This window comes from Chaetura pelagica, unplaced genomic scaffold, assembly GCF_000747805.2.
Source record: "Chaetura pelagica isolate M959 unplaced genomic scaffold, ChaPel_1.0 scaffold212, whole genome shotgun sequence".
Taxonomy (NCBI): domain Eukaryota; kingdom Metazoa; phylum Chordata; class Aves; order Apodiformes; family Apodidae; genus Chaetura; species Chaetura pelagica.
Genome location: NW_009952365.1, coordinates 1098019 through 1115807, shown reverse-complemented (window position 1 = coordinate 1115807; position 17789 = coordinate 1098019). Strand labels below are relative to the sequence as shown.

The window sequence follows — 17789 nt, the reverse complement described above, 5'->3', positions numbered from 1 at the left end:
ATTCCTGCAAGGGAGGGCACGAGTCAGCCATCCTGGCTCAGCAGCTGCAGCTGGTTAGGAAACAAGCCTGGGAACAGCCTTGGGATCATTCTGGGCAGATTTCTTACATCATTATTCAAGATGAACTGCAAATCATATGCTCGTAGTTATGGAAACGGCAGGAAACTTCTTGCACTAAAGTTCTGTTTGACAAAGCTATGTTAAGGTTGTTTGGAAGGTTGGTTTGTCCAAGTTTCTAGATGCAGAGGAGAAAAAATGTAAAATGTTTTTGAAGAGCAGTCAAGCAGGGTAAGATTACAAGTGCTAAATGTTGCCTCTTCTATCAAACCTTTGTACTGCACAGAAAAACACACTCCCTCCTTCTGGATTCCTTCATGGAGCTGCAATGATCTCACACACACGTTCCTTATCCACCTCTCATCAGGCATTAACCTTGAGATAAGGAGGTTTTGATGGAATGCTCATCAGCTTCAGCCCATAAATTGGCTGCAGTTGCTCTGCCCTGAGACCAGACCCCTCCTGGGCCCCGGCCCTCACTTTGATGGTCCTCGGGAGCAAAATGGACAGGACCAGAGAACATCACATTCACATCAAGTTTCTACACAGGGAGGGAGCAACCTGTATGGCTCCAGGAGGCTGGACATGAAGTATAAGAGAAAAAGGGAATACTTCCTCCCTCTAAGCACCTCAGCCCCTTAGGTTTTTTTCCAAATCCCTAATAATTGGGACCTTTTGGAACACATGTTTTATGAGCAGCCCCAAAGTGTCCTACAGCCCAATCACCTCTGCCAATCACCACGGCCTGGCACAGCCCTTTTTGCACAAAGTGATACCAAGGGAGCTCCTTCCTCAAACATCTCATTGTTTTCACATGCATGACAAGTATTTAAGTGACCTATTTGAGCTGGAAGCTGCTATTCCCCACAGACCATTCTCCATCTATAGCATCGCCATGTAGGAGAGTTACTCCAGGTTTGCACGAGGCCAGGACTTTTTGACACAGGAATGGGAGAACAACTCACCCTTCTGCCTCAGGGTCTGCCAGGAGGATACACAAAGGACTACAAATAGGTCCTATCAAAAAGGACCTACTTAGATTGTGCTCAGTCTCTAGGCAGATAAAAATCCGCAAAACTAAAGAATTTATTCACTATTTAACCACCTGAAGTTAAGGAGGTTCTTTAGATTTCATTAGGCAATAAAACTGCAGATTACATTATGTGTCTCCCCATAATTTTATATTTTTCCCCCTCATAATACACAGAAAAGTGCACTTCTGTGACATGTTTTAAAAAGAATCTTTAAATATAAGAGAAATACAGCCAAGGTTGAGACACCTTTCAAACAGCTTGATCTGGACATTAAGGGCTTTATTCCCCAATATTTTACTGCCTCTCTGCAGGCATAATGGGGCCTCAGAGCAAGTGTGCATGCAACTGATGCCACATGAGCAGGCCTCTTTACACCCAAAGTGTGGCACAACCAGCCTTTAATCCAGAAGGAGCTGGGTCCTCTGAGGAGCACTGGTTTGAGAAAACAGCAGGGACAAGGGTACTTTGAACCCCTGTGACTAGAAGAGGGTGAGAGTAAAACAACTCACCTCTCTGCTTGCTTTACATTATATCTTTTGTCAGATGTCCTTTTTCCTTTTTTTTTTTTTTTTTTTTAAGGAAAAATTAGCATTTTAAACTTTCCAGTTAGCATTGCTAATGATTCCTGTCTCTCATACAGCTGTTTACTCATTGCTGATGGCTGCAATTTTGCTTGCTCCTGCACAATGCACACCTACCTTTGCAACAGGATGGTTAAGCCTCCAGGAAATAACACACATTCATAAATGACATCAAAAAAGAAAAACATTGCATCTAAAGCCACAGAAACTTTTTTTACATCATTAACACAAAGGGTATTTACACCAAATATGAAAGTATCTTCATTTTCAAGCTATTCTTCTATCCTATGCAATTTTTTCCCCTTGCTCTCCTATGGAAGGACACCCACGCTTCCATTCTCCAGCAACATGTCTTAAAGACCTGGTTTATTCCCTGATAAAACTGCTGCAGATTGTTCTTTGCCCAGGAGGGACTTTTCTTACAGAAAACAATATTCTGCTCCTTCCTGAGCCTCAGGCCACTGCAAATAGAGCTTTGAACTACTCCTAACTGATACAAAAACTTATAAGCACTAAGAGTCAATATTGAACACTACAAAATGAGTTTCAGTCAGGGCTTCTGCAGCCCATTTTATCTTTTACTAACTCTTTCCTGCTTTACCTTATTTTTTGAAGTCACAGCTTTACTTCTGCTCCTCCCTCCCCTCTCCTTCCTTCTAACATTTAATTTGTCTTATGTGACTCAAATAGGTCTTTCTTCTGGTGACCTAATATTTTAACCTTAAGCATGATGAAAACCAGACTTCACAAATCTGACACTTGAATTAAAAGTGAAACACATGCCTCAGCACTAGTTAATTAAAAATAATACGTATAATGTTAGCTTGTTTAAACTATTATTTGACCAAAAGTTTGCACCCATCAGTAACTACTATAGTCCACGACTGCTACAAAAATAACAATAACCACCATAAGCTCAAACTCACTGCAAAAATTAGCTGTGTTCCTTCTCCTTTTATTTAACAGAAGTTTTTAAAGGTTCTGCTGGAGCTGCTGAGCTGAATTGCTGAGGGATGCCAGAGCCCACAGTGTGCACTAGAATTCAAATACCAATGATTAATAAAACTAATTTTACAGTCATGTGTCCTTTTTCTTCTCACTGTGATAACTCTAAAATGCATATCTGTGGTTCCCTTTGATGGGAGAGCAGAGAGGCCAGGCACTGCAAAGTGAGGACCTACGTGGAAAAAGATGATCTGAAATTCCAGACTTCTTTAAACAATCTAGAGGAAAACCTATTTTTCATTGAATCCCAGGCTGGTTTGGGTTGGAAGGGACCTCAAAGATCATCCAGAGTCCCAACCCTTGTCATGGGCAGGGACACCTCCCACCAGCCCAGGCTGCTCCAAGCCCCATCCAACCTGCCCTTCAACACCCCCAGGGATGGGGCAGCCACAGCTTCCCTGGGCAACCTGGGCCAGGCTCTCACTACCCTCATAGTGAAGAATCTCTTCCTGATGTCTGACCTAAATCTCCCCTCTTCCAGTTTAAAACCATTACCCCTTGTCCTATCACCACACTCTCTTATAAAAAACCCCTCCCAGCTTTCTTGTAGGGCCCATTTAGGCATTTTTTTAAAAAAAAAATAAATGGCCTTCCTAGGAATTCTATCAAGGTAGAAATAAAGCACTTTCCTCTGCAGTCTGGGGTTGCTGGGTTTGGGAGCACAGTACTCACACTTCAGCTGGGGGTAGCTGGTAAATCCAAAACCATTTTAAGCTGTTACTCTTACTGAAATAGTTGGTCAAGCTTAACAACTGTGAAAACAGTTAAAGTTCACACAACTTGCAGGTCTATCATAAATTCTGCTCCTGACATACATACATAAATAGAGGCTCTTCAGCTGGGAACAGCCAGTGTGCTTTAAAGAGTATCATGAGTGATATTAAACTGAGAATGTCTTGTGAAGAAGACTGCTTTTGAGATAAGAAACTTATTCTTAAGGCAACAAACATAAGGGAAAACATGCTTTAAGTGAAAATTAAGATCTGCCCATCCATCCCCTAATGGTAATGGGATAAGGGGAACTTGTTTGCTTTCTTTAACAGCATTTTGCCTCTCTAGGTAAGGCTGCACAGCCCAGCAGGAGGCAGCCACACTTCAGCAAGCATCCTGGGACCAAATATTCACCTTCTGGTTAATCTTGAGAAGGATGCTTAGCTCTAAATTCAGAAAAATCTGATTTGAAGGAACAACTGTCTAAAAGTGGCAACTTCCTACTCAGAAAGGGGACAAATCCCTTTTAAAAACCTTTTTTTCTTAGCAAAAAAGCAGGGCAGTCATTGCCTTTTCTCCTCACTACCCCACAAGAGTGAACACAGTCCAACTGTTCTGGCCCTGCCTGTTCTCTGGCAGCAGCAGGAAAAGAATTAGTAAGTGAACTCCAACCTCCAATTCTTTTACTTTTTTGTTGTGGTAAATAAAGATGGAAATATCTAATTTTGCCAGGTCAACCAGCTGGAAAGCCTGTAAGCCTAAAGGATTTGTCTGAGTAACTGAAAGCAAAGCCCAGCTTGTTTGCAGTAAGATGTGTCTAGAAACCAGGTAAGATAATGTCACTGGGCTGCTCATTTTCACCACTAATTGGCACTCCAGGTGAAAAAACCTCTTTCCTTCCCCCATAACTGATTCAAGTGACAGAAGAAGGAAAAGGAACATATTTTTCTGGACTTGCCAAAGTTCCCATGATATGCTTTTTCTTTTTTGTATATTTGCCAATTTAAAAAAACCACCCAAACCCTATGCCAATTGTTTTATTTAGTTTTATTTTATTACTCCAGTGTCTCAATGGTTGAGAATAGTGGATCAAATTTTGCATTAGAAATGCTTATGCTAACTTGCCTCTGTGAGGGGATCAAAAATTTCTGAGACTTTTTCTTACCCATGATTACTTGTGTACTTAGATGCAAAGAATATTCAGGGCACTTTCTACACCTGGCTGTACCATTTCTCAGGAAGAAATTGCAGATGTGTCTGCCAGACTTCCTACCTGTCTCAGCATGGCTTGGTGGGCTGAGGTGGGTGACACCAAAATTTCAGCTGTAATTCTGAGATTAATAGGTAGGGATAAGGTTCTATGCATGTAATGTATTATATTCATGCATTCCTTCACTAGAAAAATATTATGTAAGATAACAGAACTGTTTCTAGAACCTTGTTTGTTTTAATAAAGTCTGTCCTGGCTTTCTTTTGCAGTTGTAGTTTATCAAATCTAAAAGCTGTTTTTTATCTTTGAGTAGGTGAAATGCTGGTTCATATCAATACTGACTCTTATCGTGGTCTAGTAATATAAAACATGTATTTTACAACTGCATAAAAAATTAAATGAGGATTAAGCCAAACATCATCTAAAAAGGCATGCACACATACCATCCATGCAGCAAAGGGATTTGTGCACAGTGTGTGTGAGATGAAAATCAAAGGCAACACTGGAATTTATATACCATTGCTCCTTTTATCCAACTGGGGAACTTTATTTTGGCAAGACCATGACTGCCTATTTTGTCCTTCAAAAAACCCTTCTGTGCCAAGGATGGGGTAACATTCCTGTGTTTTTCACTCTGAGGAAAAATAAGGAGCAGCTCCACAGAAACTCATGGAGTTCCTCTGGGTTTATCCCTACACAGCTGAGATCAGATTCTGAGAGTTGCAGCTCCTGAGGCCCCAAACCATTGCCCCAAACTCTCCTCCTGACACCAAGCAAACATTCTCCAGATCATTCCTTCCCATTTATCATTGCTAGAATAACATTTTCTCTCCTTATCCTTTGTTCCTCTCAAACCTGCAAAAGACAGCACACTCCTGGAAGGTTCAGTCCTCCTCTGCTACTAGTGCTTGGGCTAACAGGCATCCATTGAAGAGAAAAACTGACACCACCACATTTTAAATAAATGCTAAAATTTACTGTGAGATGCTAAAATTGCAGGAGACTGTGCATGGCTGCAAACAGTAAAGAAAGGGCTTTTACTATGCTCTTCAGTCCAAGCTTAAGAGATTCTGCTTATAATTCAAGATGGAAATGGTGGAACTGTCATCAATTAACAAAGAGAAAATGCATTTATTTATCTGTCATATAATACAATGAACTAGTATCTATTCCACAGGTAATTAAATAAGACATCAGACAGCACCTACTAAACCCAGATCTTTTAAACATAGGTGGGTCAACACAGCTTGCATCCAAGAATTGTGGAAGACAATGTCTCTATGATCTCCTTCATGGCCATCGACTTAACCAACAGCCTGTAGCCCTGGTGCTGCTGGCACTCACACACGTCATGGAAAGACCCTTCCAGTGACTCCATGTCTGCTGGCCTTACAGTGCCCAAGATACAGCACTGGAATGGTTAAAATGAAGCCCAGACAACACAGGACTTGAGGCAGTAACAGCACTGGTGGCCCTTCCCAAGAGTGGACAGGAAAGAGACCTCTCAGACATGCTTTGGTGAAGTCAAGAGTTGGGTTGTAAAGATAACAGTGTTTGTATATTTAAAATCTTAGGAAGGCAGCTGACTTGATGCAGCACAAGCATGTCCAGAAGTTAAAGACAGATAAAATCAACGTGAAACTTTCCCCCCACCCCCAAGGATGTGCTCTAGTTAATTCAAACCCACCAGATTTGGAACTTAACTGAGTGAAGTACTGCAGCCTGTGCTGTCCCTGGGACAGTTAGACGGAGACTGCAATGGCCTCTTCTAACCTCCAAAACCTCCACATCTCTAAACTAGCCGTGAACTTTAAAATGGGATCAGCCTGTGAAGTGTTTTTGGTGCTAACTGCTGGGCAGACCTGTGGCAAAAGAAAGTGCCCATTCATCTCCAGCAAAATCAGGACTGAGAGAAAATCTGTTTATTTAAACTAAATTTACTGACACAAGAGATTTGCCTGGACAACCACGGCAGGGTACCGTGTGTGATCAGTTTTGGCTGAACACAAATCTTTGTTGGCTCAGGCATCAATAACAGCATCCAGCTAATAGCAGGTGAGATGATAAGTGCCTCCCATCCCCACCGAGGTAACCACACGTGTATTTTCCTGTTAACAAGCCCAATAAACTTGACACATTCTGAAATCGATGATTAACTCCTTTTACAGTGTTTGAAGCCACCCAGGGTTAGTCCTTTGAAGGGCCAAACCCAGAGTGTCATGTGTGGTTTTAATTATCACAATAAATAACATAACACCTTCTCATCTTCTTCCTTGCACTTGATTTTGGGATGAAGTAACACAAATTGGGGCTGAGAAGGTAACTGCACACGGGTGGACTGTGCAGCCATGTTATCTTTGTAGGAAAACTCATTCTGAAGGCTTAACACCACCCTGCACTACTGAAAGCACCTTGGGTCAATACAGATTTATTTCCATTTTTGATGTTTTTACTAGACTAAATAAACACTTGCCCCAAGACTGAAACCACTGGTTCTCCTAAAGGCTGCGGAAGCCTGGGGTAAACTCTTTAAGTTGAGCTGGGTGTGATTGACACGTCCTTGCAACAAGGAGCCACACTGTTAGCTCAGGGTGAGGATTGTTCCCTCCAGCCTTGCGGGGGCTTTCACAGCCCCTTCATCATGGAGCTCTGGCTCACAATGCTCCTGAGGATGGCTGATTATGTGTGGCTGCCAGTGGCGTTGGGTCGCCCTTCTAAATTGTGGATTTTCAGGTGGTCTTCACAAGAGAGATCCTGTTGGAGCGGGGGAATGCCTTTCTCCCCTGGGAGTGCAGGAGGATGCTCCCAGCAGGCACGCCAGGCCAGCCCAAAGGAGGTAGGACAGTCTTCCAGCTGGAAGGAGAAACACCCCAGAATCACTGAACCATTTGAGAAGATCTGAAGATACAGGGGGGTGGTTAAGGAAGGAAAATGTACAGCTGCCTGGGTAGTGATTTTGAGGGACGAGCAGTGATCCAGCAAACAGCTCCAGGTCCCAGTCCTGGGATGTTTCATCAGGGAAAAAAGAAAGGCTTGGTGCTGAGTCCATCTGAAGGGGGAGAAGAAGTATAAACAGCCCATGGGAAGGGGGAAGGAAGAAGGGGATTACATATGGACAGACAACTTTTCATGTGGGTGTAAGAGAGCCTTGGACAGGAAACAAATCCATCCCGCAGAGGCCACAGACATTGCCTCTCCCCTTGCCCAGTGGCGTTGGGTCGCCCTTCTAAATTGTGGATTTTCAGGTGGTCTTCACAAGAGAGATCCTGTTGGGGATGCCTGAACTCATTCTCTCCTGGGAGTGCAGGAGGATGCTCCCAGCAGGCACGCCAGGCCAGCCCAAAGGAGGTAGGACAGTCTTCCAGCTGGAAGGAGAAACACCCCAGAATCACTGAACCATTTGAGAAGATCTGAAGATACAGGGGGGTGGTTAAGGAAGGAAAATGTACAGCTGCCTGGGTAGTGATTTTGAGGGACGAGCAGTGATCCAGCAAACAGCTCCAGGTCCCAGTCCTGGGATGTTTCATCAGGGAAAAAAGAAAGGCTTGGTGCTGAGTCCATCTGAAGGGGGAGAAGAAGTATAAACAGCCCATGGGAAGGGGGAAGGAAGAAGGGGATTACATATGGACAGACAACTTTTCATGTGGGTGTAAGAGAGCCTTGGACAGGAAACAAATCCATCCCGCAGAGGCCACAGACATTGCCTCTCCCCTTGCCAGCACCCACGCTTTGTTTGCAACCCCCTAATTATTATTATTATTACTATTTTCTGTTCTGTTGAATAATTCCTACCACAACCAACCAGAGCTTTCACTACCCAAATGTTTCAACTGTTTCATCTTCATTCCCTTTTCAGCCTGCTGGCAGCAGGGCTGGCAGCTCACACATAAAAGCAAAACCTGCTTGAAGTGGTGCCCAGAGCTGAGCGGTTCCACGCCGTGAGGATCTGATGAACCCCCCACAGATCCCTCACTGCTCCTCCTTTCCTTGGGTCCCCATCAACACAAACTGGAAATGGCAGGAGAGGATTTATTTAAGGAATATCAACAACAGCTGAGCACCGAGGTAAAAGAAGAACAAAATGAGAAAGAAATTGAGATTTGCCCGCTGAGATTTTTACTACCTGGTTATGCAAGATATTTTATGACAACCACAGAAACATTATAGGCCTTTAAATAGGATTTCCCTTATAATTAAAGGCCTTATGGCATAAGGGAATCTCACTGTACCTTGGAGATTACCTCAGATATTAAGTAGCTTCTGAAATTTTGACAATTTCTTTATTTCACCCCTTACACCTGATCAACTCCCATGGCTGTGCAACCTGCCAGAAGCCCAGGACATTCAACCACCAGAAGCTGCAGGTTTTTAAGTAAAACAAGACTACACACACTTGCTCCACATGACAGAAGTTTAACTTTTTCTTTCAGAAAATCATACTAAGGATGGCTGAGTCATAATTTCATTTGCAGTTTTCTGACTTAGTCACCTTCAACTCATTCCATGACAGACAGAAATTGTTTTATACCCTATTTTATAATAATGTAAAGTTTAACTTATATATTAAGTTATAATTGTTTTATAATAATTTTAAGTACGTGACAAAGGTTGTACAATTATTTTCCTCCATTACTCCTACATCTGAAGACCTTTACACTCACCTCCCCAGAAATAACACCTGTACACATTGGGCAACAGTGCTCAGGAGGCAACAGAGAGACACGAGAAACACAAAAGATGTCTTCTCCTGCAACACCAAGGTTTTATGCTGACTTTTATCCCACCACAGGCTAGTGGGGAGGAACATCAGGAAAGCTGGTTTCCAGCCTTCAAGCTTTTTATTGTGGTTTTTAACTGTTTAAGATAGACTAGCAAACCCCCAAAACAGAACAGAAATCTCAAAAAAGCCTGGGACTGGGAAGGAGGAGGCTCTGGAACTTGGGCTACATAGTAAAATACATCCTTACTCCCCAAAACAACAGCACCCATCTCTGATTAAGCAACTCTTAGATGAAGAGGCATTGAAGAAGGTACTGTGTATATACGTATATATGCAAGCAAAGCAACAGACTAATCATCTCTGCTGTAAACTCTAAGGTACCACAAGACTGAGCACAACACAAATCAGAGACACAAGTCAGACACTCTAAAACATCATTTGTTATTTGCCCTTTTCAAGGACAAGACACACACTCGAGCAAGTCCTTTCCAAAACAAAGCAGCACAAAGACAGGCTCTGTTTAGCCAGGACTGTAACCTGACCTGAGCCAGGAAGGGTGAAATTAATTGTTGCTGTAATATTGTCAGATCTTGCCTCACAGCCTTCAGGCTCAAAGAAATCCTTGTAAGTAATTTAAACTGCCCTTTTGATTAGAGCTAAATGAGAAATATTTTTAAATGAAAATTGTCCTCGAAAACATCATCTTCTGAAAACTGGAATGTTTCACAAAATCACAGTGGTTTGGACCCAAATGCTGCTGCAAACTTCGAGCAGAAGGAGTTTTTGGCCTCAAAAATAGCTGTTATCTGGAATGACCACATGAAATATGGGAAAATCAGGTTATATCTCTGCTTTAATTATCTTCCTCCTCTCAAGTGAGTATATGCTGGCCTAAGGGCTATGCAACACTTACTTTTCAGAGAAAAATGCCTAATGGTCTTCATTTCAAGATGGAATACAACCAAACACTGAAAACTCAATATTTTTAATCATATCCAGTAGCTTTTTTCCAAGCAGTCTTAGATGCAGCCTTAATGTAGAGTCTAGCAGCACGGGTCCTCTGTCCTGGGGAGGACTGAACTCCTACCCAGACAACTTCTGCTAGGGAGTTCAGTGGGAATAAGGCCTCTGTGTGACATCAAGGATATATAAGCATTAATAGAAACAATAGTTGGCAGGTTTGACTATTTGGTTTAACTCACAAGACTCAGTTTATTATCAGACTAAGTCAGACACAGACTGCCCACTGCACACAATAGTTTATCATTATCATTATTATTAGTTTGCAACAGTTAAAGAATATATCCATAAATGCAATGCCCTGAAGGCTGCAGGAGATGACCAGGGTAAGAAATGCAACTTTTCCTTCTTCCCTGATTTTTTTTTTCCCATTTGTGTGGCCAAACAGAAGAAATTTCAAAACGATCCTCACTTTGCTCCTTTTTAAACAAATCAGGAAAACAGGCACACAGTCTGTAACTCTGGGACAAATGACATGGTTACAGGATTGCTTTAGAAAAATCTATCCACTATCTGCACTTCATGTGTCAGCCTCCCCAGGTTCCTTGCATGGAATTTGAAATGTTCCTAGATCCACAGAGTTAAAAATTACAATAAGGTACCTAAGCTGAGCTCCTAATGACAGCATCAATTCACCTTTCAGTGTTATCCTCAGCATTTCTCAAACGTGGTCAAATGAGCTCAATGGAACAAGGCTAAATTGATGTGCTAAAAAAGCAGCTAAATATAAAAAGGTACAAAATCTGGCCCAGTATTTCCAAAATGCTGGATGCTGAGCCCTTCCTCTGCAAGTACATTAATTACCTATTTTCCCCCTCCCTTCCACCACAGGCTGTCACCCACACACAATCCACACTGCCTGCTCCCTCTGGCCTCCTCTGGCCTCCTCCACTGATAAACTCTTCCAATGTATAACACACACCATACCTGCTCTTTCTTTTCTCTGCATGCACAGAGGGAATTAGCATAAGGATCTGTGTCAGCACTTCTTGAGGAAGGCCACCATGGACATGGATGTGACTAGCTATAAATCCTGTGTGCAACACCAGGGGTTGCTCACTGTGCAAATGGGTCTGCTAAAACCTTGCAGAAGTACAAGTCCAAGTACTCTTCAAATACTGACTCTTCACATTCCACAAAGGCCGTTTCTATACTGAACATTTATTTGCATATGTAGTTGCTATGGGTGATGCTGCACAGAGTGAAAACAAATCCAATTCTTAACAGCACATTTTCTTTTTCCTTGTATTACAAAAATGCATCAGGGGACTCTGGCTCCCCATGTCCAAGGCAAAACGTACTTCACTCACTTTTCCCTCCCCACTTAAAAAAATATTGACATAACTGCAATTAATTTGTTTTCAGACAATACAACTATGTCTCCATGTTGTGTCATGCCACATGAAGACAGAAGGGCTTTCTGTTTGAGCTACAGGTTGATAAGGGTGAACACTTCAGCTAAAATTGGGGAAAATATTGATCAGATATTCTTTAAAAGCAAAAAGCACTTTCTAATGTCAATCTTTCTTCAAACTACAGGCCAGTGTCTTTTCTGTAGACTTACCACAGCAAAATAAAATGCTGTTCAACCCGCTATCATCAGCAAGAGCTGAGCTAAGAGCCATGTGCCAAAGCACCTGGATTTTTGCAGCAATGCTCCCATGAAAACCAGGGGATGATGTGTGGCCAGAGGAGCAATAACCCAGTGGCAGGTTTTGGCCTGTGTCTCCAGAGATGGAGCTCAATTCTCCGTTTTGCTACAGGCTGCACGTGCAATAGCTTGGGCAAACCATGCCAAGGTGTCCAACCCAGACAAGGTGACCAGGGTGACTTTAGCTGTCTCTGGCATAGCACAAAGAGCTGCAGTTAAGGCAACTGAAACACACCTTTAATCTTACTCAGCTCAGTTTCCTGTATGTGGTCTGGGAGATAAGAGGAGGTAAAGAGGCAAAGGATCCTGGGACTCTCAGATAATGTGTATATTTAGCTATATAAGTGCTTTGAGGTAGATAAAAAGCACTAGAATAGTGCCTAAACCCAATTCATTTCATATAGGACACAAATAGAGCTTCCCAAATTCTACATCTATGCAGAGGTTTTCATTTATTTTTACTTCCTCAGGAAAGTCCAAGAGCATGTCCCCTCCTAAACCCTACACCCTGGAGCCTCAGCAGTCACCTTCCTGCCCCCAGTGCTACAGGAACGTGGCAAAGAAAATCACAGCAGAACAATGAGAACAAGGGAAAAGGTGAGACAGTGGCACAGGAGATAAGTGTGCACAGGATCAAAGACCCAGCAAAGAGGACAAGTCCAGCTCTCCCTGGAAACATTTCACCTCCACAACCAGCATGCTCACAGCAGATAATCTGACTCTCAGGCCTTGGCAAAACCAAGGGGGTATTATTTTCACTGGAATGAAGTAATGTAACAGGAGGCAACATGGTTTCTGTCAGCATCAGCCACTCAGACTTCATCTTCATACCACATGATTTTTTTTACACAAATATATTTATATTGGCCTCCACACAGAATATCCCACTTCAGGTCTGTGTCTCCAACCCTCTATGCTGTGTGCAGGGGTTCTTGCCTCACCACACAGCGGGGCTGCCAAAGATTCTGAGCCAAAACTCATGGGACTTGCCTTCAGTCCTCATTCAACATTTCCACTATCAGTAAGCAACACAGAGGTTGTTTCTGAGACTGCAAGAAAATGTGTTACAGGAGTGGAAACCAACAGACCTCCTTCACCAGGACCCTGGAGGTCAAAGCTGGTGTCCCAGCCCAGGTGCAGGATGCCTGGGTGCTGTGGGCAGCAGCAGGGAGGTGAGGCTCAGGATGCTGCTAGAGTGGCTCTCAGGTCAATCTAGCTTCTTTAATGGCTTTTTTTTTTCTTCCTCTGCAATTTAAGGGAAAGTTTGTTACTTTTTGAAATCCACGATCAAATGCACAGTGGGCCAAGTATCACCTGGACACTGGCCAACACACTGGTTGTGTGTTTTCCCATTGAAGGGTTTTCTCCAGCCACACAGAGTCACTGAAAAAGAGGATGAGAGAATCCTGTGGGGCTTGTGGTTTCACAAGCCTTGCAAGCTATTTCTGGGAATCACAAACCCCATTTGATTTTATGAATCAAATGCCCCTTAAAATGACAGCCCTCTCCCTCTCCTCCTCCCTAGTGGTTAAATAAAGGACAAAACAATTACTATATTGAGGTTATAGTTGTAGAGATGGCTCAGTTAAGAATAAAAGGAGTGTTCATGAGTAGCACTGACACAAGGACTATATATACTCCATTGGGAGGTGCCAGACCCTGGGATACACACCCAGTCTGACTGACGTTCACGCTGTCATCTCCCTGCCACACTGTAACCACTGCCCATACAAAGCGGTAATGCTGATGAGCTAGAGATTTTCTCCTCTAAAACCTAAACCACCATGTCTGGTGAACTTACAGAAAACTTACAAGAGGTGCCATGCTGTTCTTTCCATGTTCCCACTGTAATAAAGTCAGAAGTCTGAGCTGTTCAATGAAATATTTCACCTGCAGGTTAAAAGCATTTTTGACACACACTCACACCACAATAAATTGGTTTTGTACGACTCCAACACAGAATACACAGAGTGTTTTCCTGAACTCTTCCCACTGAACTACACTCCAGCAGGGTTTGCCAAAGTAATTTGTAGGCTGGACGCTGTAAAAAGGCATTTTTGGGTTTCTTCCCACTGTAGGTCTTGTGGCAGCTCTTGAACACAGTGCAACTGTGCTCCATCTCCTTCCATTGCAATGCCCAGGGTTTCTCCTGGAGTGGGTGAAGTCCAGGGCAAGCACAGGGCCACTGCTCCAGATAGTGGAAACAAGAAAAAAAGGGACAATAATAGAGAAGACTGGGCAGGCAAGTATCTCTATTGATGTATTAAATTCTCTCATCTCCAGGAACCTGCTGTGCTCTGACCTCAGCCCTTTCTGACTTCAATCCCTGTAGCAACCAGAGAGACCTGAGGTTAAGATACACACTTTCACATCCTTGATGGACCTAACTCTGCCATGGATGTTGGATAAAATGTGAATTTCAAAATGATGGGAAGCATGAGAACTTCAACAATAATGTCAAAATGACAGTCTTTCAGGAAACGTTCAGAAGTGATGGCTACAGCCACATACATATATATGTGTGCACAACGTATTTGCTCACACAGGAATACACAATGCACAAGTGCACACCAAAACCAGTTAACTAGCAAAATGGCCTATTTGATACTCCTCCAGCTATTCAATGGATTACATTTGAGTTTGCATTCATAAATTCCATGGAAAAAAAGAAGAGGCTGAACTAGCTGATGGTGGCCTTTGACACCAAGAGCCAGCAGGACCTGGCTTATCTGCCAGAAGAGGCCCCCCCAGACTCCTGCCTGCTGTGGAGGTGCCCTTGACACCACCCACTTCAGGGAAGCTATTCCAGCAGCCACGGAGCCAGAGCGACCACCCCGCTCCTGGCACACATCCGGATGGTGGGACAGAGGGGTTGGCACTCACCCAGCTGCTTGTTGCTGTATCTCCAGCACCTTCCGGCCAAAGGAAAGACAGAATAATGATTTATTTATAAAGCAGGAGTGTGGGTTGTGTTGTGGTTTGTGGGTTTTTTTTAAACAAAAGCTTCTTCAAGCTATGTCAGAGACGTGGAGCAGCAACATCGATGGAATGTAACTCCACAGCCTGGCAGATAAGGGCTTTAGAGCTGACCTTTGCCAAGCCCAAGAGAGTTAAAGGAAGGACATTCAGGTCAGCCAGGGCTTTCCACTGCAGCAAGACCTTGGGCTCTTGATTTCCTGATGGACTGCAAAGGTATGTTCCTGCTGGAGGTTCTTTCAGACACTTCAGAGTCATTTGCAAATCAGACTTTTGGCTCTAGCTAACTACACCAGTGCTCAAAGAAAGCAGTAAGAATAAGGGTTTAAACACACACATGAATTAAGTTATCTAGCACTGCCTGTCTTCTTTTAAAGAAGCCATCCATTCTACCTCTGTATTTCTAGAGTTGGCCCATCTATTTTTCTGCCATCACATCAGTGCAGAACTCAACACCTATAAATTCTGCACAGAAAAAGTGCTGAGCATATGGATTTTTTTAAAAACATGATCCTCAAATTAAATCCTTAAATGAGCAGAACCTTCCACTCGTGGTAGATTGATAAAGACAACATGGGAAAAGCACTCCCACTGAGCAAGGCTGCTGCTCCTCATTGATTCTGTTCCTTGCCTTATCACAGGAGAAGAAAGTCCTGCTGATAAGGCAGAAACACTGCCCAAGTATGAGTTTTCATTTCCACAACATCCTTCAAAGTGCTGCTATATTTAACCTTCATTTAACCACTGAAAAATAGCATATGTCCCAATCATAATGTATGGTAAGGTTCCCATCTATGTATGTGGGGGAACAAACGTGAGTTGAACCCACAAACCCACAGCCAGTTCACTCAAAGCCCCAGGACCAATATCCTAACTTTTTAATAAATGGCAGGATGATAAATCCTAAAACAGCACCAAGTTTATGAAACAACATAATTGATTGAAGGCTGATGCATTCAAAGGGTCTCACAGGGAACAGGCTCCAATTTCTCTTCATATTTGAAGAAATTTGCAATCAAAATACCAAAAAAGTGAAGGATGAATCTCTAGAACAACTTACATAAATTTGTTTTTCAGGAAGAAAACCCAGCAGAGCTGTACAAAACACTCTGCTCCCCTGTGCTGAACAGCCCTGCTGCCTTTCACCAGTGCTGCTTTTTTGTGGCACTGACCTATGTCACATGGGATCACTTTTACCACAGGCACTTCCACCAAATTTCCATTAATTTCACAGCCACAAATTTGTTTGCCGGCTTGTACAGGGAGAAGGCTACACATGAGGAGGCTCTACAATCCCCAACATACTGTTTTTGCATGGAAAGAAGAGCAAAACCTGAGGAGCAGATTTCGAGGCACAGACAACACACACTGACCTTTCTTCTAGTACGAGTTCCAAGTTTATAATTTCTTTGTCATAAGCTCCTTCCTGATTTCTCCTATTTCACAGATTAAATCTCATTAGCTTCTACAGGAATGTAGATGTTCCCCATTCAGAAAAAGAGATCCCTCTGCACATTTTTTGCATTCGCTTCTTCCCAATGTTTAGTACAATGTGACCTCTTACTACACTCAGCCCACAACCTCCCAGGATAATGAAGTGTGATTAAATAACTTCTTTTGTTACAAAATTCTAAATACAATTATGAAGTCAACTATTAAAGAAGTCTCACTTTCATCTTTTTACAGTCTCTGTGGCTGTACTGTGGCTGTATGCCAGCAGAGGCTACAAACCAAATTAAAATCTTGGGTTAAGTAATTTTAAAGAAAATGTAATGCTTGATATGGCACATACATAGAACAGTGACTGTTCCTTGGATCCACAAGCTTTGCTCGCAGAACAAGACAGGGTTCAGCTAGAAGAAGGGTGCCTAGCTCAGGTGGACTGTAACACCCCTAAGCCTCCAGACTGGCTCTCCTGGCACTGGTTTGTCTTTTCCTTGTGGTCTGGATGATGCTGTATAGACACCACTTTAGAGCTCAGCCCAACACTCCCTCTATCAGAGGAATCATTTGCTGTTACTTCTTTGTAACTTGCTGGAGGCTGTTAGCTAGTTAGGTTGTGGTCTTTAACCCCAAATACTGCCAGACAGAAAAATCTATTTTCTTCTTAAAAAGTGAGGCAATCCAGAGTGGCCTGGACAGTGGAAATTCCAGCAAAGCTCCTGCCTTCTGTGCTCACACTGTGGGATCCTGACCACCAAGGACATCTGCTTAACCTTACAAATTTCATAAACCCCAAACTAGGTGGAAGCAGACACAAAAGACACATCTTCTCAACTCATTAAGTCAGTCTCCAAACTGCTCAAGAGCCCAAAAGGCCCTGCTTCCCCCAGCACCATGGAGCTTTCCTCCCCAGAGCACCGCAATCACAAAAAGGAGTCCAAGTCCAAGCAAGGAGTTCCCCTTCCAAAACAAACTCATGACAAGCACCTTCAAAAAGGAAGACAAAAGCCCATTTTATAATGTTCCATTAGAGGGCATCCTAGCATGTCCTTTTGTGGTCAGATGCTCCCTCTAATTTACATTCTCTGCAATACTTCGTGAATGATCCTCTCTAAGGACCATCAAGGAACACTCACATCCCCAAGCTTTTGCATCCGTTGTAACTGTATTAATAGTTTCATTGTATGTTTTAGTTGGCACTGTATTCCTCTTCTAATGGTGCAGCTTCCCTCACCAGGACAGGTGGGTTTTCTGTACTGTTCCATGCAGTCAAGTAAGTGGGACACACCATCACATAAGTAATTTCAGAAGAGTTAAAGATCACACTTGAAAACAATAATGGAGTATAAAAGGTGAGCAAGTTCAATCACATACATTGAAA

General features: G+C 42.9%; 1 protein-coding gene across 1 annotated transcript in view; it reads right to left on the bottom strand.

The window, feature by feature from the left end:
- The window catches only part of ROR1 (receptor tyrosine kinase-like orphan receptor 1), a 54135-nt gene that overhangs the window by 21220 nt on the left and 15126 nt on the right, over positions 1–17789 (bottom strand). The gene's annotated exons all lie outside the window — the stretch shown is intronic.